This window comes from Dipodomys ordii, unplaced genomic scaffold, assembly GCF_000151885.1.
Source record: "Dipodomys ordii isolate 6190 unplaced genomic scaffold, Dord_2.0 Scaffold37, whole genome shotgun sequence".
Lineage (NCBI taxonomy): Eukaryota > Metazoa > Chordata > Mammalia > Rodentia > Heteromyidae > Dipodomys > Dipodomys ordii.
Genome location: NW_012267253.1, coordinates 14,509,915 through 14,514,897, shown reverse-complemented (window position 1 = coordinate 14,514,897; position 4,983 = coordinate 14,509,915). Strand labels below are relative to the sequence as shown.

Genomic DNA, 4,983 nt, shown 5'->3' with positions numbered 1-4,983 from the left:
GGCTGGGATGGTAGCTCAGTGGTAGAGCGCTTGCCTTGCATGCCTGAGGCCCTGGGTTCGATTCCTCAGCACCACATAAGCAAAAAGAAAAAAGCCCGAAGTGGCGCTGTAGCTCAAGTGGTAGAGCACTAGCCTTGAGCTGGGGGATAGCGCCCAGGCCCAGAGTTCAGTCCCCAGGACCGGACCAAAAAAAAAAAAAACTGTAAGAGAAAAACTATATCACTATGTGCAGAAGAGGTAACATATAAAATTTTTAATTCCTAGCCAGTTTAAAGTATTAGAATATGTCTTAAACTAAGTGGTTTCAGAAATTAGAAACAAGTATACAACACTGGAAACATGGACATAAAAGTCAAGAACAAAACAAGAAGCAACACTATTATATTTAGAAGCTCTGGAGGTCCTAATCAATGTGCTGTGCTTTAAAAAGAGTGGGAAACATTTCCAGACCATCTATAAAAAGTTTTTAAATTGTTACAAAACTGCTTATGAGCTGGGCACCAGTGGCCCATGCCTGTAATCCTATTCAGGAGGTTGAGAGCTGAGCTGAGTATCTCAGATCAAAGCCAGCCCAGGCAGAAAAGTCCCTTAGACTCAATAAACTACTCAGAAAATGCCGGAAGTGGCCCTGTGGCTTACGAGGTAGAGCACTAGCCTTGAGCACAAAAAGGCTCAGAAACACCACCTGGGCCCTGAGTTCAAGCCCCAGGACTAGCCAAAAAAAAAAAAAAAAACTGCTCATGGCAAAGATGTACACCAGTAATCGCAGCTCCTTGGAAAGTAGAGATTGTGAAGATTATGGTTCAAAGCCAGCCAAGCAAACTTTAGCAAGACCCCATCTCTGGTGGTGCAAATCTTTCAATCCAGCCACATGATAGGCAGAAGTAGGAGAACTGCAATCCATGGCTGGCTGACATAAATGTGAGACCCTATCAGAAAAATTAACACAAAATAGGTTGGGGGTGTGGCATAGTTGGTAAAGCACCTATCTAACAAAGGCAAGATGCTAAATTCTCCTTCTACGGCCCTCTTCCCCCCAAAAAAAGGAACAAAACCATTTGGACTAATAAGCAGTAACCACATAATCATGCTATTATACATAGCTATCTTCTCCATAAGCTAAGAGCTGCTGTGGTAAGAGCTCATTTCCCCTTAAGTATCACTCTACAAGCTTCAAAGAGCTAACCCTGGAGTGAGTTTGCCCCACCCTCTGGAGTTGTTCCCCTCTCAAAAAGTGCCATAGTCAATGAAGTCTTATTTATCTAGACTTAGTTTCAGCTTCTTAAATTGAGTACTTTCAAAATCCATTCCCAAATGCACCCTTCACTCTTCACAGTACATTCTGATTTATATTGCTTCATTTGTCCTTTTTCAGGCCCAGCAGTACCCATATAGGTTATGCTGCGATTTCAACCTATGACTTCACAAGTATAAGAAAAAAAATCAGAGGGCTGGGAAGGTGGCTCAGTAGGAGAGTGCTTGCCTTGCATGCCTGAGGCCCTGGGTTTGATTCCTAAGCACCACATAAGCAAAAAAAAAAAAAAGCCGGAAGTGGCGCTGTGGCTCAAGTGGTAGAGCGCTAGCCTTGGGCTGAAGGACGGCGCCCAAGCCCAGAGTTCAGGGCCCACGACCGGACCCAAAAAAAAGAAAAAAGAAAAAAATCAGAGCAACTGTAGAACATGACTTCCTGTAGTGAGAGAAATGCAAAAACCCTAAAAGGCATACTTTTCTGAACCAGACCTCACAGTGGAGCAGAGGCTTAGGCTGAGCATTCTGTATCTTTCAAGTTCTGTGATCATCAAATCCCAACTCTACTATTCCACTGAAAGAAAGAAGAGCCTCTTCATTGCGCTCCAGAAAGGTCCCCTGACTCCGAAGTTTAGCTGGAACTGTGAAGTGCCTTCTCCTTATTTGCAGTATGAAAAGTATTATTTAGTTGAGCATTGGTTTATCTCATTTCTTTCAAAAGTCTAAATTGCTGTGTAGGCAACATGATTTCCTTGATATGTATTCCTAGACCACTACTGGTGAAATCTTCAGCTTCCGAAAGTCCTCTATGCCAGAGATGGAGTAAAACCATTTCCCAAGGCCAATCTTACTGCTGCTTCTTTCACCACTCTGCACCATCCATTAGTTCTGATTCTCTGAGAAGCAGATGCCAAAAAGGGATTACCAGTGCCCCTTTATATTAAAGCATCTCCATTCAAACATTCAACTAAGATTGCATCTATATGAATATATAGACTTTTTGTTACTATTCCCTAAACTACTTAAAAAGCACTTGTATTTCAATAGTAATTATTAATACGTGAGATTTTACTAAATGATTACTAGGTTATATGCTATTTTATATAGGGGACTTGAGCATACACTGATTTGGTTATCCACAAAAGTCCTGGAACCAACCTCCTAGTTACCAAAAAAGACTGTATGCACCATACATAAATACATTTATGTTTATGTATGCATACACTATCTCTAGGATTGTATATGCTTTGTGAGGCCCAGAACAAAAGAAAAATGCAAGACCTTGGTTCAAAAAAATTTCAAGATGGTGAGAACAGAAGTCAAGTGTCTGACTCCAGGTATCATATTCAAGAAGCTGACCCTACTTTGGCAATGTACACACAAAAAAATGGAATAACAATTCTAAGAAGAAAACTTACTTTTTCCATTACTTAATATGGAATTGTAAGTTCATTTAGGTAGAACGAGTTGATTTTTGATGGATGCCTGAAGAAAAGAACTTCTAGTGAAGGCATGGTAAAGTAGATCTGTAATCCCAGCTAATTTGGAAGGAGGGGAGATAGGATCATTGTTTAACTAGGGCAAACTTCAGAGACCCTACCTCAAAGATAAGCCTCCGGTGGCATTAACACACGGTAAAGTCGTCTATTTAGAAGGCATAGGCAGAATAAACACAGAAATGCAAGGTCAAGTTCAATCCTCATCCTCAACCAAACCAAAAAAAAAATAGGGGGCGGGTGAGGGGGCAACTTACAAAAACGTGGTTATGGTGCAGTTCTGCTCTCGGACTGGAGCGAGGGGTTGGCCCTGCTCTGGCCTCCTATCACTTCATCTCCCACTGGGGTGAGGAATCTATGGAATCAAGGAATACACGTACGTATACCTAGAGCTCACTCTACTTTCACCCAGGAATTCCCTACACTAAGGCGAAGACTGCTTTTGGGTCTTCCCAGTACTTTCCCCAAGGTCTGCTCTCCTGGGTTGGCTGTATTTAGGAGTGTAGTTGTTGAACTCGAACTCAAAAGCTGTCTAAACTTTCTCTGACCTCTACAAGATGCATATATTTTTTTCTAGTCTCGAAATATATCTCTCTACATTACCAGTTAGGGTTATGTATATTATAAAAATAAAAGCACATTTTCTGAAGTCTCCTCTATAGTTGAAGAAAAACAACGATGAGTCCTCATTTTTAAAAATTGTTTTTTTTTTTTTATCATGCGCCTGCTCTGAGACACCGCTCCACCTCTCCGTGTACTGGTGAAGTGTTCACACATGACTCATCTAGTCAAAACATAAGCACGTTTTAACAAGCCCAATGATAACTAGTCACTACAAGTCCCAAAATGCACCGCAGGGTCAGCTTGCACCCTGCGGGCCGGCTTTTCACCTCTCGGGCCTGAAAGACGAGTTGTACGTAAAGAACGCGCAGTCGAACCAGGCGAGGGACTATTAAAGCATGAGTGAGGGGCTTGAAACCCACAAAGCTACGACGGCCCTGAGAGACTTGTACCCGCTGAGCGACGAGTGACAAGGTGACTGCCGAGACGATTCCTCCTGCGCCTACTCAGTGCCCACGACCGAAAGCTCGGCAAGTGCCCACGAGAGCCCGGCAGGGCTGCTTGGTGACGGGGGTTCGGAGGGCAGACCTCCCGGGCTCACCTGCAGACTGACTCTCCCGGGTTACACACGCGCGCGCACGGGCGCGGTGCTTTCACCAGACAGGGGCTACTTTCAGCGGCCAGCTACTACGAGGCTAACGGTAAAAATGCTGTGGCGGGAAATAGGAAAGCGTCCGCACGCCAGCTGGGAGGGACACTCGAGTCGACCGAGGTCTCGTCCCCGGACCGGGCTCCACTGTCACCGGCTCCGAAACGGTGGTGTGTGTACAGTGGGCTCCGCTCCAGCCTGCCGTCTGCACGGAACGAGGCTCGCTCCTCTCCTCTCCCCTCAGCCGCCGAGGCTGTGCGGGCGAGTGTCCGTGAAGGAAGGCCGACACACTTCCTCACACGTCTCTCTCCAGGCTTCACCCTCTTGGAGGATTCCTCCCTCTCAGGCTGACTTTGCCTTTTTGGTTTGGTTCTTCCTCCCTCCCAACTCGTTTCCGGCGCTCGTCACTCTCCGAAGTGCCAAAAAACCGACGCTACCCGGGCCGTCCAGCGGCCGGGCTCTCGCCCACTCGCGGCCAAACCGGCAAAGCTCGCGAGAACTTGCCGCCCCACGGCGCCGGGAGGCAGGCCGAGAATGGAGGAAGTCCTGCCTTAGGCCCGCCCATCGGAGTCTCGGGTCTACTTCTCGCGAGTGCGCCGAACCTTCAGGCTCCGGAAGCGCGTGCGGAGCAAGTGGTGCCGCGCGCTGGACTCCTCGGCTGCCGTAGCCCCTGCTAGGCCAGCCCGTGCGAGGTTGCTGGAGGAGGAAGAGAAAGGCACCGAGAGTCGGGTTACAAGATGGCGGGCCTGTAGTGTTACCGCGGTGGCGGCGGCGGCGGCGGCGGGAGAGCGAGCGAGCTCTTGGGGGGCACAGGGCGGGGTGTTCGGGGGGTGAACTGAGGGTTAGCGGGGACTCCCAGCGGAGGGGTCTCGGTGGCTCTTGTCACCCCTTCTCGCGGCCGAACCTTTGGAGCCATGGTGAACTCGGGCCTCTCGAGAGCCGCTGCCGCCGCCGCCGCCACCACCAGCACCACCACCACCGCCGCCGCCGCCGCCGCCGCCTCCGCAGTCTTCTCTCGGGAGTGAGGTG

General features: G+C 48.1%; 1 protein-coding gene across 1 annotated transcript in view; it reads left to right on the top strand.

The window, feature by feature from the left end:
* The first annotated feature begins 4,787 nt into the window (after positions 1-4,787).
* Positions 4,788-4,983, top strand: part of Smek2 (SMEK homolog 2, suppressor of mek1 (Dictyostelium)) — a 47,115-nt gene continuing 46,919 nt past the window's right edge. Inside the window, exon 1 of the mRNA XM_013017952.1 lies at positions 4,788-4,983. The gene's annotated coding sequence lies outside the window, so the exon portion shown is untranslated.